Here is a 26,120-nt window from a genome sequence, read left to right as displayed (position 1 = left end):
CTTCAGGGCGAGCTATTTATTTTATGATGCCATACTACTTTGGAAATTTAATCTGGTACTTTTTCTAGCGTCCTGCCCTCACACCTCTGCCTTCATATAGCACTTCTAGTTTTTGAAGAACGCAGAAATGTTTTTGAGGTAAGGAGGTCCATTACAAAGGCAATCATTTTTAGCCTTTCTATTTGCGAGGGACACAAACGGGGTGGCTCCTGACCAGCCTCCTTGTAACAAAGAGGGGGCGGTTTGGGCAATGCCCAATTCTCTGTTGTGTAAACACAAAGCACTAACAGCTAAACCAGGGATGGAGAACGTTTGCAGCCTAAGGTTTAATAAATATTATAAAAGATGAGATCTCAGCAGTGGTGAACTCAGCAGAAAGGGCTGAGCAGCCTCACCTCAGCCCCACCTGAAAGGGGGCGGCAGCGCCAACAGCCCCCGCAGCAGCGGGGTCACTCGACTTCCCCACACCCACCTGGCACAGACAAATAACCCCTTCCTAAATTCCAACACCTTTTTCCTCCCACGTACCAAGGGCATGTTATTAATGAAAAGCGTCCTACAAAAGCTTGACTTTTTCTAAGGATGTTAAGTATCTGCAACTATAACTTCAGTTATAATCTATACATCGCACCTACCTCTAAACACAAGTATACATTATGATACTCAAAGTGTTGAGGACATGGTGGGGTTTTGTTTGTTTTGTGGGATTTGGTTGGTTTGGTTGGGTTTTTTGTTTGTTTGGGGTTTTTTTTGTTTGTGGTGGGGGTTTTTTTGGTTGGTTGGTTGTTTTTTGTTGTTGTTTTGGTTTTTTGGTTTATTTGGTTGGTTGGTTTGGGTGTTGGGGTTTTTTTTTAGGTTTGTTTTGGTTTGGTTTTTTTTAGGAGAAAGAGTAGCTCTATTCAGCTGCAAGCACCCAGCTACTAATTAAACCTGCAAAAGGCACTCAAGAGTTTTGGTTTTGTTGTTTTCTAAGTAAAGAGGGAATCGATGTGCACTGTACTGGCTGTGCCAGGGCACAGCGTGGCCTTCGATTTGAAGGGTGAACCAAACAGCTTAAGGAAAAAGAAAGAGCTTTGAGGGTTGTCACACAAGCATTAATATAATGCTCACATCAGCAGCACTGTGGCTTTTTAATTTAAAGCATGTATTCCTTTGAGAATTACCATTATCTCATTTTTTTGCACTCTACCTATTACACAATTCTTTTCGGAGATCTTAACGTGGCTGCCGTGGCTTCTGAAAAGCAGCAATCGCTACCCCCAGCCACCACCAGCCCTTCAAAAGGGCCCAGAGGGGAAAGCCAGCACATCAATTGTTACAGCTTTCAGTGCAGCTTTTTAAAAGGAAGAGCTAAGTGTTATTTTATATATTTTTCATGCATAATTTCAGTTATTTCTCAGTAAACATATATCCCAGGGCTCTGGCATTTCACCACAAAAGTTTAATTGAAAAGGGGGGGGTTGAGTGCAAAAGGGGGGGCGGGGACGGACACACACGTTCAACCTTTGGAAGAAGCGGGCGGGGGGAGGCGGCCACACTGACACCCCCCAACCCTCCCCCCCGCGGGACCGGGGCCAGCGCAGCACCACGGCGCCCCCTGGCGGCGCCTCGTGGGGGTGCGCGGATGGGGCCGCGCAAGGGGGGGGGGGGGGGCGCGCAAGGGGGAGGGGGGTTGCGCGCAAGGGGGAGGGGGGGGGCGCGCAAGGGGGAGGGGGGTTGCGCGCAAGGGGGAGGGGGGGGGCGCGCAAGGGGGAGGGGGGGGGGCGCGCAAGGGGGAGGGGGGGGGGCGCGCAAGGGGGAGGGGGGGGGGCGCGCAAGGGGGAGGGGGGGGGGCGCGCAAGGGGGAGGGGGGGGGGCGCGCAAGGGGGAGGGGGGGGGGGCGCGCAGCACACCGGCCACACTTGATGACTACACAATGAGGAGTGATATATTTTAATTTAAACACCATAAACCTATTGAGTGCTTAATTAACTTTAACCGTCTTTAGGGGAATGAAGCCAATTTGAGGGGGTCAAAAGGAGTTGTTTCAATATCAAACGGTTTTACATAGTCAATCCATTCATTCGGCCTACAGCTACTGATTAACACACAAAATTAACATGTTAGTAAAAATTCATATTCAGGTCTCTGGGGAAATTAAGATGCACATGCACAGAGCATGATTAGCACAACTATTGTTTTCCCCCCAACAATATAATTTAATGGGTTTTCAGAATTACAGAAAGAGAGACTCAGTGCTGGTTTGAATTGATTATTCACCACAAAGCTTTGAAATATAGAGAAGGCGGAAAACGTCCTGAGCCAAGAGGCCAGGGATGGAGAAAACCAGGGGCAGAGCAAGTCCCTGCTGCAGAAGGGCACAGCTGGAGCAAGGGAGCGAGTGAGCATCAGCCCCTCACATGTCTGCACCCCATCGGCTCCCCGAGAGCTCTTCCCTTTGCCCTCACCTGCTGACACCTTCCCCTCCTTCTCCTCTCCTTCCCTTTCATGTCTCGATGTTATTTTTCCATTGTGTCATTTGTTTGTTCTCTTACTCAAACAGCTCAAAGCTTCTTCCTGTGCCTCATAATATTGCACATGCCAATTACTTTTCAGAAATAAGAGGATTAGGGAGGGTGCCAAACAGACAAAGCAAAGGTGAATAAAAGAGGTGATATTTTAAAAATACACAACTGGCAAGCCAACCAAAAAAAAAAAAGTCATCACAGCCAGGAGAACCTGGCTTAAGTAATACTGAAAGAGAACAAGAAATTCTCAGCAACTTCAGTAGTTTCTGGATCTGGACGTTCCCCCTCCCCGTAGTGTCCCACACATCCTACAGGGCAAATTGTCATTTCCAGTACAGGGAGGCACCAGGAGAGTTACCATCCCTATTGTTACACAGAGGTGGGTCATATGAAGCCACCAAAGCCTGAAAGCCAACAACAGAGTAGGAAAGAGTAGCAAGTGTCTGATTTTTTGCATCACTAAACTATCTGTAGGTCTTTCATGTTCTGCAAGTTAAAAAAAAAAAATGTAGTTATACAGGGTTCAGATCACCCATTCAGGAAAAAAAAAAATTCCTCCCTCTTATCTGAATAATGTATCCAAAGCAGATTAAATGTCAAACTAATGAAGGTCTTGTGACTGGCAAATGGTCCTCTGGCTTTCTAGGTTTAACATATCAATTGTTTTATGATGGTAAAGTTACAGAGACATGGAATTATCTCATCATAAAGGCAGGTGACCATACACACAGCTGGTTAGAAATCTGGCTACTACATCCATGTACTGTGAGTTACCAGACCTCAAGTCCCACAGAGGTCCAGTCTGCAGTACAAGAGCAGCTTATAGCCACGGTGTCTGTGAATGCCAACAACATCCACAGCCATGGGGAGAGTCTGGAGCAGGAACTGGTGATCATTCATGAGATAATCAGGATGAAACAGGCGCCCAGAAAGACTGGAATCTCTATCCATGTCATCTTTTTTCAAAACTCAACCTCACAAAGCCCCATGCAACCTGATACCACTTTTGAGTTAGCTCAGCCTTCAGCAAGAGATTGGACTAGGTGACTTCCAGAGATCCCATCCCACCTACAGTATTCTATTATTTAAATCCAGCATTCCATCAGAGTCCCTCCCGATGTTCAGAAGTCAGGAGCCATACCTCACACAGCACCAGGATCTTGTGGAACAACAGCACCTAAACCATGGCACTTCACCATGGCACAGACAGCAGCACTTGGACCCCAGTTTGCCGTGAGCCTGGAGTTTCGGAAAAGCCAAGAGCACCATTCTCTACAAACTGGGAACATGCCCCTAAACACAATGTAGTAAAGTGCTGTTGTCGTCCATAATCCACAAAGATGACTTAAATTCAGGAGTGTGACCATCCAGGAATCTCTAAATCCTTGTGCAAAGTCTGTTAGACTTAGAATCCCAAGTGCCAGAATAAGAATGCAGATATCTACTTACTTGGTATCACAGAAGAATTTGGCAAATGAGAGCAAAGCCTAATAAAAATCAGCATACAATTAATCGGGTCAAAATTTTCAATTTACATAACAAAACTTACAGCTCTGCTTCCACAGTTTAGCATCTGGGCACACAAATCCAAGAGCCTAGGTATTTTTGTACAGGTCTAAATTAAACACCAAACAGAATTAAATTATTAGGATGGCTAACAACAGTTATGAGTCTATATTTAAATGATCATTTTTGGAACAAGGACTAATGAGAACAGCATAATGCTATCCATACTTGCATGCGATTTCCATTCTACATCTGGTATTAGAGTAGTTTTCTATGTAGAAATTTTAAAGACCAGAGAACTGGAAAGGCATCTGAAGTCTGTAGATCAGAAAATAGTTAAAGCAAAATACTGGGGGTAGTGAAGCAGAAGGGGATAGTGAAAACTGGTCAAATGTCTCATGAGAGCACAGGTTAGGAAACTGATGTTTGGTTTATCATCAGCTGATTTTCAGGAAAACTATGGTGAAGCATAGAAGTGGAAAGGTGATAGCTATTTTGGACTCTAGACCTTAATCAGACACTGGAGGGACTGCAAGAGAATAAGCACAGTTCAGCAGTGATCATAGTTAAGGCTGACCTCCTTGCAGAACAAGATATGTAACAGTAATCCACAGTAATATTTTAAGAAAAAGAAGTGATTTATTTATTGCAAAGATGGAAGTCAGAAATAGCTCATAATGGAAAAAGTTAGGAAACTTTAAATATATTTTTACTTCTTTGGAATTATTTTTAAGTGATGGTGTTAAAAATGAGTTTGAAGTGTGGGAAGGCAAGACATAAAATCAGGATTGTGATGTTCCAGAGAAATAAGAGGAATCTGCAGAACAGCCAGGCAAAGCTAGATAAGCAAGAAAGGTAACTAACTCTAGAAGAATTCTCACTACTTAATCTGTTTCACCAGCAATACATAAATAGAAAAGGAAAATCGGGAGACTACAGAGAAGCAAAAATATTTCTGCTAACTGGCTTCAGCACAAAAAGAATGTTGCCTTTTCACAGATACTGAGGGTGTGGTCTGCCAGAAAACCTATTCATATTCAGTAAAATAGCTCATAAACAGAGCCATCGAAGAAAGAAGGTGGTTTTCAGTGAATTTTCACTAAAAATTAGGACTAGACAAGGCTGACAAAGGTTACCAAGAGAAAGAGACATTGTAGATATTAAAATAAAAGTTTGAATGCAGGCATATATTTAAAAGGAATAGCAAAGGCCAAAGGATGGTTACACTTAAAACCAACTTAAGAGACGGGTGTTATGGATGGGCCTGGAAATCGTGCATCTCAGCCCATTTCACTGCATCTGTCCAAGTCCACAAGGCGGATCTGGAGGCGTTCCGTCGATTGAGCAGGGCGAAGCAGCAGAGAGGAGATGAAAGCCTGGCTCTGACTGAGTCTTCTTCACATCAGGATCAAGCAGCGCAGTTAAAAGCACATCAGCTCTTCTCCCAGTGCAGTGTGAGACTGCGCAAGTCCAGCATCTGCAAAGGTGCGTGAAAACCTCCAGTCCTGCAGATAGGAATTGCCCAAGCTGCCAAACTAAGCCCATGTGGTTATTGTTTAGGCAGCACTGAAGAGTCTTTTGATCAAAGTGCCTTCTAAGGATCTACTAATGAAATCATCTAAACTGACAGTAAACGTGTCAGGATGGGTGTTGAGAACAGGGAGTACTAAGATATTGTCAAAGCTAAAGAGGAACAAGCCAGGTGACACCACCCTGCTAAGGGCTGAGCTCCAGCTAAGGCTCAGTAATCAGGTCAGGAAGAGGCAGCACCGTGGGAAGCTGCTAAATGCCGGCTCCAGACTGATTTCTGTATTTATTTTTGAGTACTTGAAAAACATCGGCACGTAAGTCGTGTAGAAGCAGAAGCCTTTACTCTCATAAAATGATATAACTTTGGAAAACCTCAGAATTTTCATCTATGCCTTTGCAATTGGGAGTTCAGAAACATGGTGGCATTCAAATTTCATAGAAAACAGGGCCCCAGTGTCCAGTAAATAAACTGCTTATCATTACCTAGAACACTAGATACTAAAAAATCTGAAAATTAGTTTCTGTGGCTCATGTTCAGGGAATCTAGATATGTGGATAACATCTGGCCGCTATAGTAGCACTGTAAATGAAAAGCAACCACCACCAAGAGGAGGACCAGTACCCCCCCTGCCTTCCAGGAAAGCTAGAAATAAACCCAACACTATTACATCAACTACATATTTTTTAGTCTTTATCTTTGGCTGCTGCAAATCAAAGGACCTCCCAACATTTTATGGATGGAGATACTTTTTTTCATTCGAAGAAATTAGCAAAAAAAAAGATTTATCAGCAAAATTCTATAAATGACAGCAGATAACACACATACAGCAAGATAATTTTCTACTGGCCTTTCTCAGAATCCATGAGCCAAAAGACCCAGGGAGAAATCGGAGTGCAACAGCATGATACACAAGAGTCCATAAGATGTAACAGAAGGGTTTGTATATAAAGAGTATTATTGAACCAAAAATTTATATTAAAAAAATGAAAAATTGTTTCAAGATACCTGACTAGAAAACAACATTAACTTCTATAGCAAGCGAACAAAAGATACTTTTTATCATGTGCATAGAAGCAAAAAAGAATTTAAAAAAAATCATCATGATAGAGCAACAGATACATACTGAGAAGCATCTTTCATGAAGTCTCCAAGCCTCCTGGCAGAGAAAGCTGAGGGAGTGTATGAACCACTATGTCTCTCTGAAGAATTTCAGAAAAAAAGCCACCTATTTCCCTCACTTACATAAGACTCCTTCCTATCCAAAAGCAAAGGATAAAAAGTGATGAAATTACCTCAACAACTATTTAGTTAAGCCACATAATTATAATTTACCCCCATAATTTGCTTTTATCACAACACAATAAATCACAAGTAGGTGATTTACAGATAAATTTAAATTCCATGCAAAGTCTAAAATGTGTGGTTTGTATCTGAAAATAAATCAGCAGGTATACTTTCAATAGCATATATGATTTAGTCTCTAATGCAGAATAAGCAACACAACTAGTAGGCAAAAGTTTGTAAACTCCAGGTGTAGAACTTTAATCTTATACAATACTCTTAATTGGATATGCACTAATACATGGAATATATGTAGACTTCAGTAACATGACTCTCCGCAAGAATACAAAAAGCATTTTTTGCTAACTGTTAAAAATATCTTTAGAAAAAACCTCAAATTTATTTCAGATTACATGTTGTCTGGCAATTGTTTAATTAAAAAAAAAAATTGGGGCAGAGAGTGGGGGCAGAGACTTGCAGAAACTAATAAGTACACTCACAACTTGCATCAGTAATTCAGCTTGAAGTGCATGAACATGCTTGACGTGTTCAAACTGTATAGGTTTTCCACTGAAACCACACAGGTGCTTACTGGTGGCATACAACAGGACACAAGCAAACATACATTTTCCAGAGGTTCACAGCAGTACATTTTAAAGGGCTACATGGCTTTGGATTTGCAAGAGCAGCACTCCTTTATTTTATGTATGTGATGAAAACAGTACCTGATGCAATGACATTTTTCTATGAACTTTTTGTATTGCACAAGTGATAGTCTGAACTCCATTTAAAAACAGAAGAGTAAAAGCTTTTCCTATTATAATCTTTTCAAGCAGAAAAAGTGAAGAGTTATGGCAAGATCATGCCATTTCTAAGATGTTTAACACAAGTATCATAATTGTCACTTAATGGGTCAGGAAACAAAGACAGACTTGTCTCGGTGGTGTTGTCTGTTCTCTATAGATCACACTTATTTTCTTTTCATATTTAGGAAATGTAATTATGTCTAATTCAAATTACAAGAGAGAATAATTACACAAAGCCATTTTTTTCTTTATAGTTAATCCTCTGAATATTTTATTTGCCAAGGCACACAGTTCTCCGAAAAGAAAACATTAACTTACGTGGCCCATATGGAATTTACTTAATTATAAGATATTCCAATATGGCTCCCTGCAATTTATTATGTCCATTAGGTAGATTACATGTGAAACATTTTATAGTGAGCCCATTCCTTTACTTTATATTTGTTTTTTAAAAATCCTTCTAATTAACCATTTTTCTGCAGTTGTAAGAGATAGCTGGGCTTTGCAATTTAAACAAACAATTTATATCAGCCTTGACTTACTGAAGATTTTGAGAACCTTAAACTGCACATTTTGCTATGCTGAAATCTCCTTACTAAAATGAAACACAATAATTGGATAATATTGTGTATTTGATATCATAACTGAAGCCTATGCTACTTTGGGAGTAAATACTGTATTCTTGTTTTCAACTGGGAGAAGAGAAAAAGACAGACCTCCAATAGTTCCTCAAACTAGGAGGTCAGAAGAGGATTAAAAGCAAGCCTCTAACAATCAGCATGTGCAAATCTCTTTTGGAAATGGGCCAACAAACTAGATCAACACAGATTTTTGCAAGACAGCAAGTTACTGTTTGTTTCCTACAAGTTAACTACAAGTTACTGCTGCTGTGAGATCAGAGAAACAGGTCATTAAATGTAAAATCTGTTCTGTGATGCCTTCCACAGAATATGTTTTGCAACAGTCCTGGAGTACTGTCTCACTCAAAACTTCATTTTAGTAAGAAAAGGAAAACTGCGTGTGTAAAATGAGGAGCGCACTCCCTTACCTGAGTTTTCAGCAGCAAATGTGAACCTCTTTAGGTAGATACCACCCACTACTACACTCCAGTTACTGAATTCAGCTGAAGAAGCCTACTTCATAAACATGGAGTTTCTTTGTTAGGTTGTGTTTCTTTTCATATCAATTCTGCAAACTGAAAACAAAAACCCTCGCTTTCTTCACCACCAGTTTCAGCCCAACACTGCATCATAGAATCATTTCAGTTGGAAGAGACCTCAGGATCATCGAGTCCAACCATAACCTAACTCTAGCACTCAATCATGTCCCTAAGAACCTTGTCTAAATGCCTTTTAAGCCCCTCCAGGGATGGTGACTCCACCACTTCATCACGTAACACAGAATGACGCTGTGCCACAAAGATGCACAAGCTTACAGAAAGAAGTCCTGGTGAATTGGGTATATATCCACGTACGTGACAGCAGAATTCTTAAATGCCACTTACCCATCACAAACTCACTTTAACAACAACTCCACTATGTCAGGAGAAACACTCTCAACCAGTGTAAATTAAAATCCAGACCTAGAGATCATGATAGGATCCATCTTTTGCAAACAGTACAGATGCGATTCATTTGTAGGTGGTGAAAGATAAATAGGGTTGCAAAAATACTATTTAGCCCTCCTGCTCAATGGTAGGGGCAACAGATACTTAACACACAAAATTCCAGAAAGAAACTCAAGTTGAATCAGCCTCTCTCCTTAGATCCTGAAAGGTTTCACCTATGTGTCATCTGGAAATATATTAACACTACAGAATCACTGATGTTGGTCCAAATGTCACATTTAAGTCAGTTTCCAATTATTATCTTACCATTTATATTCATTTTCCGTTAATGGGAGCACTGTTAGAGCATTATAAAAAATTCTGCTGTGGTCACATACGTTTCAAAGACTTGACAGGCCAGACAGCCATAGAAGCCCTATAAATATTTCAGATGACCTAATTTTTTTTGACCAACAGATACTGGTGTAATAATAAAAATAATAGATGGAGGCAGAGGAGAATGCGTCAGGGTATATTCCAAGCAAGCCAAGCTTGTGCTGATTTTCTCCAACTGTTATATCCAAGTCACATTCACTTCCATGTACAGTTGACATTCTTAAAGTGTTTATATACTTTGTTACATCTTTCGGCTTGGATATTGTTAACAAATCAAGAAAGTTCAGGACTACATTATTGTTTATCTCTGTAAGAACAACAAATATTGCTACGTGTCAACATGAACACAGTGTACCTGGTAACAGACATTACATCTAGGCAAATGCCATGAACTTTGGCTGCACTGGAAATTTTGCCAGCATTGGGGTCTACCAAACCTAACCCCAAATCATTAAAAATTAAAGAAAACGCTCACACCAAAAAACACCCTTGACAGATTTCAGCTGTATTTCATAAGGTGTAAGCAAAATCCAAACATAATTTCTCTCCAGGTCTACAAGCAACCAGTTCCTTAATATTGCATTTAAATGTCTCCATACTAAGCTAGTACAAAACCAAAAGAGGCAATCTTACCAAAGCTGGTTATTTAGATATCGTCTTGTGTTATGAAATGCAGGAAACATCAACTACAAAATAACCACAGAATTTAAAATATTTACATTTGTTTTAATAAAATTACTCACACACTCGCTCCTGAGCGACTGTTCAGTGAAGGAACTCTCTGGTGAATGTTCCTTTAACATAGATCCTTGAAGAAAAATGTCACAATAAATTTGCTAGCCTAAAAACATATGTATTAATCCAACCACGTTTTTTTCGAAATGCAATTTTGCAGAATAAACATCCTAAATGTCACTGTCTAGCAAGAAGGAGCTTGTACCTCAGTGTCCCTCGGATCACACTGAAGCACTAACCAGCAAGAGGAAGGTTGATGGTCTAAATTGTCACCATTGCTTCCTTAGAGATGTCCCACAATGATGCTCACTTGTGGGTCACAACTGAGAGCACACCGTGGACTAAGAGCTTAGTTCTCAGTGCAAGTTCTTAGAGCATCATTAAAGGCTCTCTGACAGTGAGCCTTTAAAAGCACCTTATCTGGCTTTAATGCTCTTTAGAGAAGAATTAAATAGGACTAATACGTTCACAATATGAATAGTTCAAGAACGCCTGCAGTATGCTCAATTTTTTTTTCTTTTTGCAGAGAGAAAAAGAGTGACCGAATATAGATTATATAATACATATTCAGTTCCCACCACTAAATATTTCTGTACATCACAACTTGTCTCGGCACTTCAAGACCAACTGGTCTCAGCGTGTGCCACCAGAGCAGGGATTACAGTCTGTGTCATGCTGGGACTGGCAGGAGTTGAAACACTTGAGATCGGTTCTTGAATCTTTTTGTGGTAGCTGCTGGATGCAACTCTAACAACCGAAGAGTCTTAAGCTGCAGCACTGTACAATCCTCGACAAGTCTTTCCTGAAATAAATCTGTGCACCAAGTCACAGGGTTCCTCAATTCTTAGCTCCAAACCTTTCGATACGGCAATAGTTTTAAATGAAATGATTGGTGATGAACAAATATTCTTTCCACGTGTATTGTACACTTCAACACCACGCTGACAGTTTTAAAAACTCACGCATTAAAATAATTGTCTAGCTATGTATTTAAAACAATTAAGTCATCATTAGTTTGGTAAACGCCATAAAAGGCTTTTAGAAATTACAAAAGAATCCTTTCCCATGACATACATCCATATGATATTTGTCTAACTAGTGATCTGCTTATTATGGACCCATTTAATGCTTTCTTAAAATATGTAGCAACAAAATGCACAAAGGAACAAAGTTACCCTACGTAATTATTTGACACCATAAGTTTCAAAATCCTGACATGCCAAGCTAACTAAAAACACATTAGTGCCTCCACAGGACCTCTGAGCTCACTTGGCACTGAAGGGTTAATCTCACACATTTAATATCATACCTCAAACAAAAATAATTGTAGCACAAAGCAAGCTCTTATGGTAGCCTTACTAAGACTATGCTACTTCTTCAGAACACAACAGTAAAAAAGCCATGCAAATGGAGATGAATGGAGCACAAGCCACCGAGGTAATTAAAAATGTATTTTCCATCTCCTAGTAATTGAATTGTGTACAAGCTGCAAGTTAATGAGGTCATCTACCCTCGAGCACTGACAGGAAAGCAGGAATAATTATCTTTCAATTTTTTCTTATGTAGCAATTAATTTTAACCATTCGCCTACACCCCACTCCCACTTCCCTCATTCCAGTCAGTCAAAGTCACAGCTAAGCCGAATTGACAAGCAATTGATATGGTAGCAGCACGGAGCCGCCCAGGCGGGCAAGGTAATCAAGGGGCTGCAGCTGTTGAGGGCTAAGAGCTTCCAGGTGAATGTCACCTGAGATTTTGCATTCTGCCACTCGGAGGACTTGGGACACACTGTAGTGCCTGACAGCACATCTGGTGCCAGGCGGGCAGGGAGGGGATGTTGCTGATTCGAGAAGGGAGCAGGAGGATGGACAAGGATTGATGAACGGACAAGACTCGAAACAAAAATGTCTTTTCTTTTTTTTTAGGGCTCATCCACTATCATCAAGTATTGCACACTACATTTGGTAGCTGTATGAAAAAAAGTGTCATGGCTTGGCTTTTAATTCAAAAACACAAACACCAATTAGACTCAAACCCTTATGGTGTCTCCTGTAACTATCTGACATGGACTTACAGAAACTCTACACTTAAAAGGAACTAAACAAACATGTGCCAAATCAAGTCTGTGAGAGTGGGACAGAAAGAGCAGTTTGGCACTTCAACCTGTGGACTGAGACCTCACAAGCTCTGTGCAGATGCCCACATTTATAATTGTGCTGGCAATCTCTGTGGTTCCTCCTTTGACCCGCACCATCTTTCAATAGCTAAAATGAGCAGTTCCATCCAAACAAAAAGCAGGCGGCGAGGGTCTTTTAATCGAGACAACGCGAGTGCAACAAATGTACTTATCTCAAACATTTCACTAAAATGGTTAAGATCAAAAGGGAGGAGGCCTAAGTGGTTGGTTTTAATACAATTCCTACATTCTCTCCCTCAGTTAAGACTACAAACATTGTCAGCACATTGCATGCTAGACAGAGCACATGGTTGGGCTCAAAGATGGCCACATGAGCCCATACCGCAATGACAACTTGTCCCACTTGCCCTCAAGCTAAATTTCTTCTACAATTTTTAATTATGATTTTTGGTTAACATTTTTAGGAGGAAGCCCTTTCCTGACAGCAAGAATTCTGATTGAGATATGCGCTACTATAACTGCATAGAAGCACCATAAAAATAGTAGAAATTATTCTGTGTCAGTGCTGGTGTAAAAAGAGAAGAAATCTCAGACCATTGCCTTGGACTCCTAGTCCACAGTCCAGCCGCTTCTTCCTTTTACTAGTCAATTCAATTTTGTTTGGTTTTTTTAAAGTCGATTCTACATATTTCAGAAGTTCCCAGCTAATATACTTCCTTTTTGTCGAGCATAATTTTCAAAGCAAAGCTTAGTAGAAAAGATAACAGAAGTTAGTCCCCAGTGCTTTATTTCATTAGAAATGCAAATAATGGTTGTTGCGTGGGTGAAAGTAGGCAACACCTGGAAAAGTGGTACATATAAAGGTCACCTCAGCTCCAGTATAAAATTAGCATCAGGAATGAAATCAAAGGCAAGCAAATGCCAGCATGTAGAGGCTGGAGGGAAAAGGAGTTGTCACTTTCTTTTGAGCAATAAAGAGTATAACAACATGTGACAGTGCAGTACTACAGTAATAGCAGTAATTTCTATACATTTATCACCTAACTCTCTATGTACTTTGCAACAGTGTTTTCTTCCCATTAATGCTACATTTCACTATCTAAAAGCTGTTGAGCTAAATATAAATAGACCGGGAAGTGGAAAATCAGAAGTTTGTTTCTCCTGAAATGAACATCAGTTTTTGCTCGTAGCAGGAGACTTCACAATCTCGATTTCTCAAGTCACAGGAAGATGTCTGATGCATACCTGTAAAAAACGCACAGAGCAACACCTTCACAAATATCAGCAAAAGTTTTTAACCAGAAAAAAATAAAAATGCCTTTTGCTTTTTCCTTCACTACTGTCCAAAAGACTAGAAACTGGATCAGTATCTTCTAAGAAAATGAAAAAAAAAAAAAGCCACCGACTCCCATTTAGTCATCCAGAAATGAATACCGTTTGGCAATCACAAAATAAACCCGAAACTTCTGCTCAGGCTCGAAACAACAAAAAAACATTCAACTTCCCTCACCAAGCCCCAGGAGCTTAACTAAGTGCAAACCTGGGACAGTTGCGAACACCGGTGACAAGTCCAGATGAAAAGTAATCAGTTAGTGTTACAGAGAAGAGCATATCCATAAAGCTAGTGTTCATCACCCATAATTAAGTTCATTTGAAAACACTACGCACACGGACATGATGGAAAGACAAGAATTGTACTACAAAGACAAAAATCAATCTCAGTGGTTAGTTAAATGTTGTCAGTCAATCCAAACCATTTCACAGCCAGCTTTCTCTCTGTAATGGCAGATTAAACTTGGCAGACTTGATGGGGCGTAATAAACTTCATGTAGCTACCACTCCCCCTCTTCTTGAAAAGCTGGGGCATGTTCAGCCCTTTAGGATTACCCCAGAAAGCCCATATAAAACAAGAAGATCAGTTTCCATGTCCTCTGGAGGTTCTCCTGCTCTCATTAGAAGGGAAAGTTCAAATACATGTGCATAAACCAAGGAAGCCGCTCCATCCTTTCTCCTGCCTCTGAAGTGCAAAGGGACAAAGGAAGCGCTTGCTCAAAGAGCAAAGAGGAGGCTTAAATAAAAGGTAAACATGATAGAGCTGCTTCTCTTCTGATCACAGAACGTTCTGCTGGATCAGACAAATGACGTATCCTGGGAAGCATCCCATCTCCCACAGAGGAAAAAGGAGATGCTATTTCATAACCTGGGTCGTTTCCTGGGGTTTGTTTTCCTTGCATCTCCCAGCATCCAAAACTGTTGTCTTGGTATATTTCTAGGACACATCCCTGCTTAATCCTTTTTCAGTATCTCTTTATAGCCTTGTTGTTTATCAATTTACCTACTCCCTCTCTGAACCTGCAGAAACTGTGTCTCTGCAGCTTTCTGTGGCAATTGATTTTAAAGTTTTATTACCCACTGTGTTAATACTTTCTCTGCTTGCTAGTCTTCTGATTTTTTTGAAGTTCTCATATTGTGCCAAAGTGTCCCTTTCCCTGATCTGCTTCTGTCACAAACTGGTCCCAGCAGTAGAAGCAAGAGGTGGTTACTCCTGGTGCTCCTGCATAAATCAGAGGATTTGAGAAGGGGATGGGGGGAGGGAAATTAAAAAAAAAATAATCATTCTTGCCATTAGAAGTGAACATCTTGCCTTAATTGTAGAAATATTATTACTGAAATCCAAGATGATACTATTTCCTTACTTTCACGGATTTAAAATACCCCAGATTTACCACAGACTTTCCCACTGATGAGAAACTAAATTGACTTATTTCACACGGAAATAACATGACAAATTTGGGGAAAAAAAAAAAACAAAACAAAACCACACCACACACAAGCCTCTGATGAATAGCAGGTAAATTGTGATGATGCAAAAATCAACAGGTTTGGGGTTTTTTTTAATACTTAGCACTGTCAAATTTTCTTCTATGTATTACCATTAGATATATTATTGTATTAGACATATACATATATCTCCACACTAAAACTTTTGGGGGATGTTTCTTTTTTTGTTACAACTTCTTGTATTTATACATTACAACATCTCTGTGAATTTTATGTTCCCTTTCAGTGAATACAAGCTTTCAGATTTTAATTCATTTCCTTCTCCACTATTCCTGCAATGCAGACATGGGGAAAACAAGCATATGAAGAACTAACGCCAGGATCACCACTCTGTAGCTCCAAAAACAAAAGCCTTTCTTGAATCATGCCAGGGTAACTTTTATTTGGGTTGACCACGAGAAAGGGAACCACCACTACCTCAATACACATTGAACTCCATAAAAGTATGTTACCCAGCTACCAAAAAAGCTCTAATCAGGAGAATTCATGCAGCAAATGTGACTCAAAAAAAGCAGGTTAAACACTTTCTCTCCAAAAATCAGAAACTTAAAACTTGGATCCCATTCTGAAATAAACCACAGCCAGAACACAAAGCAAGAAACTACGTGAAACGCTTAAGTCTAGAAAAGCAGATGGATAAATGTAATTGTTTTTCTTCACAATCAAAAGCCTCGAACACACAAATTAAATCGAAATCTCTGCTTGGATGCTGAAGTATAAAGGAACTTATGTTCCCGCTACACTGCAAGCAAGACACATTGTCACAGATGCACAGGAACAATTACACTTTGATACAATTTTGTTTAAATACAACCTTTTCTTTGCAATGGTGATCTGCACAAGAGAGCTGATATGATTTAATCCTATAGAAAGTCTGAAAGCATCAACACAAGCTGTCCTAAACACCACCATTAGACAAATCAAAACTTCAAATTTGTACTTAAACTTGATAACCAAAGTGCCAGTTTGAAAGCTGGAACTTCTCACATATCTGTCTCAGGCACATTTTTAAAGTGAAACTAATTTTGGTCTTGCATAAGTTTCACAGCGTGAACTGAGAACATTGCAAAACACCCCAGTCTTTTTGCCTATACTGCATTACTTACTGGATTTTCTTTGTTACTGTGAAAACACTAAAAGAAGCAACCTCGCAGAACCTATTCAATCCGTTACCTTCTCTCGAGGCAACAGCTAAGAGCCCCAGCCCTGCATAAAGATGTGCATCCCTAAACTGTGCCAATCTGCAAAAAAATCTGCTCCCACTCCAGAGGCATGTCCAACCTCAGTTTTAAAATTCAACCTTGAGTTTTCCATCTACAGTATTCCATTTCTGATCTCCCTCTCTATTCCACTCTGGTGAGACCCCACCTGCAGTACTGCATTCAGCTCCGAGGACCCCAATGTGGGCCTACTGGAGCAAGTGCAGAGGTGGGCCATGAAAATCAGAGGGCTGGAACACCTCTCCTGTGAAGACCTGCGGAGAGTTGAGGTTGTTCAGCCTGGAGAAGGCTCCAGGGAGACCTTACAGCAGCCTTCCAGTACCTAAAGGGGACCTACAAGAAAGTTGGAGAGGGACTTTTTACATGGGCATGTAGTGACAGGACAAGGGGTAACTGCTTTAAACTGAAAGGGAGAGATTTAGATTAGATACAAGGAAGAAATTCTTCACCATGAGGGTGGTGAGGCACTGGAACAGGCTGCCCAGAGAAGCTGTGGATGCCCCATCCCTGGAAATGTTCCAGCCCAGGTTGGACAGGGCTTTGAGAACCTGGTCTAGTGGAAGGTGTCCCTGTCCGTGGCAGAGGGGCTGGAACTAGATGACCTTTAAGATCCCTTCCAACCCAAACCATTCTACAATTCTATGATGATTCCATGATATAATTGATGCTAGCAACTTCTACCTTGAGACAAGTCAAATCCTGCACAAACTTTCTTGTGAAGAGTCTCAGAGACATCAACATAATTACTTGCTAAAATAATGAATCTCCTATAAATACTTAAAGAATATAACTTTTTTGTTTTAAATGCTAAAAGGGCCTATAATAAACACATGCACTCATGAAAGCCTTTAAGCTACACCATTAAATACTTCTGTTTTTCTAAAAATCCCACCTGCCCAGCTGTTGCTTATCAGTCACCCATTTAATATTGTACTCCGTTGTCTTGATTTGGCTTTACCACACTGTGATAAATTGTGCACAGGTACTGCATGTACTGTTCCAGGCACCTCTTTTTCCCCCAGATCTCCAAAAAGTCATATAGGGCATCTTCATGAAATAGATTGTTACAGGAAATTTCACAGAAACAGGAAAATACATTTTTTGTTAAAAAGCCTGAGATCTTGAAAGGACTCTGATCACTCTCACTAGACAGTATGTCAACATACCACACAAACTCACCCATATCAGGGGTCCATGGACATCTACACAATGGTTCTGGGAGATCCAGGCATAAAGAAAATTACATTAGATATAAATCACAGTATTGAACTTGCCTCCAGAGCAGGAGTTCAATTTCAATGATCATAATGACATTTACTGAGGATCCTTGACAAACCTGGTGATTCTCTTCAGCTGTTAATCTCCCAGATAAAGGTTATTCCGTAGGATCTCTCTAAGCCATCACAGAACAGATTGCTGACACTGCAACTCCATAACAATAACAACTTTAAAAAAAAATTACATCATTTGTTGTCAGTGCCATTTTATTTTCAGAAGTGCTATAATTTAAGTGTATTTCAATTCATCAGCTGGCCCGTTATGAATTTCTCATCTCACCCTCTCCTAACCACACACAAAAATTAGACAATATGCAGAAATGAATGTAACAAAAATAAAAGATTTTCAATAGGTGTTCAGGTAGCAATCTGTGAAAACAGCATGAATTTCTGCTCAAAGTAATTGGGGAAACTCTGCTCTCTCCAGACACCATGATTAAAGTACTGCATATTAGTTCCAGTTAAGTCAATGTTCTTAAACTGAGAACTCCAATGTAACAAAGTTTCATCAAGTGCCATTGTTCCTAACTAACCTCAGATTTGAATAGAAGTCACACAGAGTCAGTTATAGTAGTCCAAATATTCTCTCAAAGATTCTACACAAGTTGAGTTCTGAATTATAGTCTCCTGACATCACTGATCTACTTTAATTTTTTACTCTTTTCATTGAAAGTGTTCTTCCTCCTTTCCTACCTCTCTCAAAATGGCATGATAAACAAAATGATTTATTTCCTAGGTATTGTCTTAAAGAAGACAAGCTATTTTAGTTTCTAATATATAGATACAGATTACCTACTGAGTTGAAAAACTGGAAATTGTATCACCAGCCAAGATATGTTGCTCATCACAAATTATGCTCTGCAATTCTGATCAATGGAAATGATATATTTCATACTTTCATTCTGTTCACATTGAAACAAGACATTTAGCAATCAAATATTTAACTGAACAAAGTTCTAGAATGCTTTTTTTAAATGAAACATTTTAAATGTGATGGAGTATTCAGATGGTTAGTTGCTTTTCCAAAACATGACTCTATTGTATAACAATTAGAAGGTAAACCCTGAATAACCCATAGCATATATAAATTTTTAGAGTAAACTCCAGAAGAGAAGACAGAAAACTCAGGGAAATACTACATGGGCCAGCACTGCCTCATAACATATCTTATACTATTGACTGATGACATAATATGGCAAATAGAAGAAGAAAATAGAATGTGAACTTAGCATCTTCCTTTACAGAACATCATATTCTGGACTATAGAGATTTTGAAACATAACTTGAAGCCCAATTTAGAAAACTACATAATGCTTTCACCACCCAGTCTCTATCTGCAGGACCGACCTTCAGCAGAGCAGCACTGCCCTGTAGAACAGCATAAAATAAGCCCAATGAAGAAAAACTACAAGAAGATCAAAGTAGTAACACATCCCTGGTTTTCTTCTGTTTCCTAGGATACTTCTCTATACCTACATTTTTTTCATGTCCCATGTTCTAAAATAGTCATTTGACATTTACACATGAATTAATTCCAGCTACAAATACTCCCCCTTTGTAACATACCCAGTTAGTTTTAGGATGTTAGCAGCTCACAGCATCCATTTCATTAAGATCTTTAGGAATTTAAGTGATTAATATTAATTATCCTTTCGTGTTCAATAAAGCTTCTGAAGTACAACAATTAAAATAGGCAGATAGAGATTAAGCAGATCTTTGAAGATCTTCTGCCTTTTCAAAATAGTTGTCTGTCCTTATACAGTAGCACCTCAGAGTTCTTCAAAATGGTTACTTAGTAAATAAATTCTTAAATTTTGACTGAGAAAGTCGACCAGCAGAGACGAGCAGCTGGTTTGCTCTCTCTCTGCACCTTTAATCTCTGTGAAGATTTCCAGCTTAAGTGAAAAATCACAACTCACCACAGCAGTGGCTTTTCTGGCAGAAACACACATCCATGGTGGACAGGTCAATGTGCCCACTGGCTCTGCCAAGACATTGCAATGTGTTAAAATGGCTTTTTTTCTTTTTCAGTCCTGAATAAAAGTTAAAGATACAGTCTTTTCAGCTTGCTCTTAACAGTTGACCTTCTCCAGCCATTGAAGCATTCTACTCCTTCACGTCCAAGATCAGCTAACCCCCTGCCTTCACCCAGCAGTGGTGACGGCACATGACTGCAAGCGTGTCTAGAAAAGAACGACCCTGTGACCAAGTTTGGTAGCTGAGGCGCTGGAGCAGTTTACCTGCATCGCTACAGCTCTCCTCCTGCTCTCTGTAGCCACGTAATTCACTTTGCCCTAAAAAAGGTCCTGATCACCTCTTCATAATTAGTGATGCCTACTACGCTATGCCTCCTCTGACAGTCACCCATACAGCTTTTTCACCTAGATGGCATGCACTGTGAGTTTTTTCTTCCATTAAAATAGAAAAGAACTCAGAACTAATCTTCCCTTACATCTTTCCCTTCCCCCCCAGTTTATGTGGCACAGACCAGCCCACAATAATCAAACCAAACCCATTTAGTGTATAGTCTAGTCTTGCTGTGACTAATAGGATGATTGGTTGTATAGCTTCTTTATGGTTGTTCATTATATCACCCTTACATAAAGTAATTTAATTTCAGTGGGATAATTAGGGTATTTCTAATCTAACTGATAGTCTGAATGAAATGAGATTCTCAGAGGGAGATTTGTGTACCGGGAGATTGGTGACCTTCAGCCCCAATTTTCACACAATGTATTAAGCTGACAGCCTTACTTCCAAGCCCTGCCGCACCGGCTCTTCGCCACTTGTGCAGATCCATGTGCTACAGACAGAAACACTGAATGAGGTGGTTCTACCCAAAATCCCATTATTAAAGGAAACTAGTATTTTATTTGAATTACAGAAAAATAATCCAGGCCATCATTCACAAGTGGGAAATGCAGAGCTGTTATTAATCTGCCATGCAAAGCAGGCAACTAAGTTCTTGATTTTAGACTGTGCCTTACTAGGCAACAAACACATACACCAGTCACTTGATTAATACCTATACTTTTATAAGCATTGAAAGACTCCACTCCTGCAGTTTTCTGGAAACATACACAAAAGTTGAAAAAAAGCAGCTTCTGTACCACTGGTGAACAGAATCAATGCTATATTGTATTTATGAACCAAAAAACTAGGTTTCTCTACCTTTTGCTGTAACCTGTGGCTGTCAAGCAGACCAGAATACCTGCCTAGTTGACAGACAAGGCTTTCCAGTTCTTCACTGACACTTCCATACCGGTACCTTTTTTTTTTCCCATGTCTTTCTCTGCTCTCTGAAAGCTGACTATTCCTTTCCCACATTCACATTATATCATCCTGGCTCAGACCAATCCAACTCTGAAAGCAGAAGGAGCCTTTTTCCTCCAGTGAAGGACTGAATCTGGCTGCTGTAACCTAAGCCCTCCTCATCATACTCACAGTGTCGTCTCAGCGGTTGCACATTCCTCTGTTGATCCCTGTCTTTACAAAGGGCGATACCCTTAAATACCAGAAGCCTTCATACAAAGACCTTTGAAATTATTTCCTTACTAAAGGTCTTCTCTTTAAAGAACAACCACATGGAAAAAAAATAGTGAGAATTAATATTCTGTGTGCATCTATATTTTAAACCTATTTGCAGAGGAGTGGATGTGTGGATAAATCCAATATAAGAAGAATCTGCCTCAATCTTTATTTCACTCAGTCTCTCACCTTATCATTATCCAAGTAATAGTTTTTTTAAATTTTTTTCCTCCACCAAGCCTTGCACTTGCAACTCTGTCAGGCCACTTCCCTGAGAATTTGTTGTTAGCAAGTCACTAATCTGAAATACAGTAATGGCTCTTTTACAGAAGTAGCAGTCTTGTCAGGGTGTCTATTTAGGAAACTCCTGAGTTCATGGTTCATTGACCTGATAAAACGAAGAAGCCATTATAGCTTAATGGGTCAATATAGAGTTCTCATATGAGAAGTAAAGGGTTTGTACTAAAGATGACAAAGGGCTACTTTCTACTTTTTGTATACCACAAACTTATTTTTAAATACATTTTCAGAGAGAAGACAGTGTTGATAGTAGTTTTTAAATAATATCTATTTTATAATGTCTTCATCAGATGACTATCTTAAGATTTGCAAAAATATCCTTCTTGGTCAAAGACAAGACAAACTAATGAACCCTTTGCAACACATGCAGATAATCTTACATTAAGTAATTGCCCAAAACATATCTAAGGATTGAGAATATTTTCTATAGTAAATCTGTTTTACATTAAATCATGAAAGCTTAGAAGACTTAGAAGAGCAAATTGAAAGCAAATGCATTGTTATTATACTAGTGTATTTAAGAGAACTGACAATGAATTAGTACTGGATTCTGATCTATTTCTGCATCTGCCATCAAGTCAATACAACTCAGTATTCATCTGTTCTTTGAATGAGTCTTCACTAATTAAGTATCACTAACTGTCCTTTACAAGGTCCTCTGACACCCTCAGATGAAGTGCTACAGACATGTCTCTACTTTGGTTTGATTTTCAAAAAAAGTTGTGTTAAGGAGTATACTTAATTTGAACATTTAATGCTAAAAATGCAAAGAACTGAAGTTGTATTTAAAGTCATATGCATATCTACTTATTTGCATGGGCTCATCAGTTTGCATGCCGAACAGCAACACCTGCCCTGCAGCCCCCAGCAAGTTCTTGTCCTGCAGCACAGACAGCCTGTAGCACAACTCTGCTGCATCAGTCTGCTGCTGCTCTGCATCTTCCCAACCCTGTCAGCACTTAATTTCTTACACTGCTAAGAGAAGTCAAAGGATTGTGCAACTCTATGACCTGAGGATCAGTTATTTTGCTAGAAAAATAGGAAGAGCTCCACACTACACTCCATTTTTATCAGTTAGGAAGACAACACTAAGGCCTTCTTTGCGGCTGAACCAAGGTTTACGTACAAGCCAGGCTAGAGGTATAAGGACAACCTGAGGTGCAAAACAAAAAACCCAAATGCAAAACAAAAGCAACAAACACACAAATGAGCAAAACCCACAAAAAAAGCAACCAACAGCAACAAGAAAAAACCAAACCCACAACCAAAACCAAACCATCTGTTTAAACACTTGGCCAGAAAAGCACATCTTGAAACCTGGCTACTCCTACAGCCGCTGTACACAAGTTCAGAAAAGTTGCTCGTATCATTGAGCCTTCATAAAAGCTGAAGATTCTGAGCTGTTCCTAAATGATGTTTCACCGCCTCATTGAGGCTCATCCCTGGTCCCTGAAAATGCACACAAAGCATTCTAAAATCCATACCTGAATATTATCTTTTTTGTATAACTAGTCAGTTATGTTCTGATAAACTGAGAAAGAGCACACATACACACACAAAAACCCCACATATCTCCCCTCCTCTTAAAAAAATAAATTCTTTTTTCTTAGTACAGTTAGACTGACAAATTGCTACAGTATAGACAGTGTCAGGGAAAGAGAAGACGCATCTACATTCACATATTTCAGCAACATTCAAACCATGCCGCATTAACAATGATATACTTCAATCACAAGAAGTCTTACTGAAGCTCCATTTTTAAAAGCTACAACTGCTACGAAGACATGATTATAAAATTGCTTTATTTCTTACCCGCATTACTGCCACCAAATAAAATATTTCAACTATAAAAGTCCAGACTGTTCTAGGAAAATTCTTGAACTAGCATCACTGTCAGCACCATTTGGAGGTGGGGGACAGTTAAACGGAAGGAGAAAAGATGAGGAAAGAAAAGAGAAAAAAAGAGGAATTTTATGCAAAAGTCACCCTTGCCTAAATTTTATTAAGTAATCTACTAGAATTTTTACTTTAACATTCTACCTTTTTTTTTCCCCTGAATTTTATTTAGATTCTGAGTTCCTGTCTTGTTCTTAAGAGCCACACAGTGTTAAAGTGCTGTATAAAATTACACCAACATTAGGTCTCCAAAGAGAACTGCAAATCATACAGTTCTTAGTATAATTTGTTCAATGCTTAAAACACTCAAGATTCCCCAGGAAGAGATTATCTATATAGATGTGTTATATAAAACTCATTACCTACATAACCAACTTTGCCACCACATTTCAGCACAACCCATGTAACTAAATTAAGAGTAATTCTTCAGCACCGCAATGAAAACACAAGTTTTAAAAAGACAAATATACAGTTCACTACAAAATTCATACATAATTCACTTAATAATATAACTTTGTGCTATATTATTATTATGTGCTATATTATATTATGTGCTGTTCTGCTATTTTTTTCCCTGGGAACGGTAGCTGTTTACTTTGTTTCATCCCTTTCTATTGTCTCCACTGATTACTGGAATCACATTTCCAGGGTAAACAAGGTGAAAAACTCCCCAACTCTTTCCCACTGTCCCATTTTCTGTCAGGAAGGTTTGAAGCAAAGTAGTCCTCCCAATAAGTTTTCTAATCCAAATAAGCAGGGCTAAGATATCTGACAGCTGTTTCACGCTCTTCATCATCATCTGAAACAATCAGTACGCATTAGAGAGTACTTTTCCCTTTACAAAGGTGATAATTAGATAACAAGCTGAGATTAAAGTAATTACAGTTAGACAGCTGGCAAGGCAGCACAGTCATGTTGAAATATTGTTGATACTTCAGCATCTGGTTCTAATAACAGCACAGGCTAAAAGATTTTACATTAATTACAGCACATAATTTAATATAAACATATTTAATTACAATTGATGAGCGATAAACTGTTCAAGAATGACTTAACCCCTTACACATGTCAAAATGATTTGAACTTCATATATGTCTTTCCACTTTAGGAGCAAGCTACAGTCAGTGTGAAAGGTTAGGAATCTCTATTTTAAAGAAAGGGCTCTAACTGGGAAGGTGAATTATTGTTATGTTATTTAAATTTAATTCAAAAGCATGTTAAAACTGACAGAATACTACAGAATTCAGGACCAGCTCCAGTAAGATATTTAGGCAGAATTGCAGCTAAGCCCAAAATTGCTGTCTCAAAAATTCCATTGCAACTGCCACCCAACCCTGAGGCATCTACATCTCCCTGGCTTCCCAAGGATGCTCTCAGTTACTCCAATCCTATCAAAGCCAAACACAGAACCTCTGCTCCTTCCTGAGCCACTTTGGATCCCAATGCAAGAGCCTGCTCTGAGAGTGCAGAGAACATAAGGGTGGTCCTATGCATCTGAAACAGTCATTGGATAAAGTGCCAAGCAGTCCTAGGAGTGCAGCTGGTAGATCCTCAAAGATTGCCAACCCTAACCATCAACTTTCTGCGTCACTGTCTCTCTCGTACTCCTCTCTGCCCCCATCACCACTGTAATTGCTTGTATGTACTCAGCCAAAACCATTTGTGACAGGGAAGGTCCCAGCAAGATTGCTACATCTTAAAAAAAAATTACAGCGGTAGCAATGAGTGGTAGAAATGAGACAAGCTAATCCCTCTGACAAAAAGGATGAAAATGAAGCCTGGTTTCCTGGGAACACATTTCACCCACCAGCAGTGTAAGGGTCCCAGTGTTTACCTCCTCTCCTCATGCTCCTCCTTTGCAACTCACCCATAAGAAGGAGAAGCACCCTTTGCTCCCCATCCCCAGCCAGGAGCATCTTGCACCAGCCCCCTCAGAGCAGAAGTGCACCTCTACCTTCCACACAAAAAGAAAACCCTGCAAGGGCACCTGCAAGGCTGGCCACATGTCTCCCTGCAGCTTCAGACCACCCCTCCTATCACGGTCTGGCCATACTTGTGTATAAAAATATCATTGCCCTGGGGCTCCTGCCTGACACCCCCAAGTCACCGAGCTCTTCGCGCTTAGTTACATCTCTCTTCACAGGCATATTTTTGTGTTTGCATCTGACAAAGCCAAAGCTTTGTATGTGACCGATACTAACATTTACCAAAAAAAAAAAAATCCTATAAGTTGGTATCTTCAAAAAAAATAAAAGGATACATTTAAAATTAGACTTGAAAGAATGCCAGGGAGGATGTTCAGGAATTTTAGTCTCATGTTTAAAGGATCGTATGTCCCTTACAGGCACTAGGTCAGCAAAACGAACGAACATTTTTTGGAAATTGATAAGCACTTTCAATTTTTATTTAAATGCTTCTATACAAATCTAGCCAGTCCTTTCAACTAACCCCAGATAAGGATATTGGATTTCTTCAAAGTAATCAATGTTCATCTCTTTGCTCCAGCCTTCTTTAGCAACATACATTACACTTTCCTGGGTAATTATATATAGAAAAACTGCAACATTTCTCTGTGCTGTGAAACAAGCAGTTGCCATTGATGAGGTGCTCAAA

This window comes from Caloenas nicobarica, chromosome 5 (assembly GCF_036013445.1).
Source record: "Caloenas nicobarica isolate bCalNic1 chromosome 5, bCalNic1.hap1, whole genome shotgun sequence".
Classification (NCBI taxonomy): Eukaryota; Metazoa; Chordata; class Aves; order Columbiformes; family Columbidae; genus Caloenas; species Caloenas nicobarica.
Note: the sequence above shows the minus strand (reverse complement) of the source record.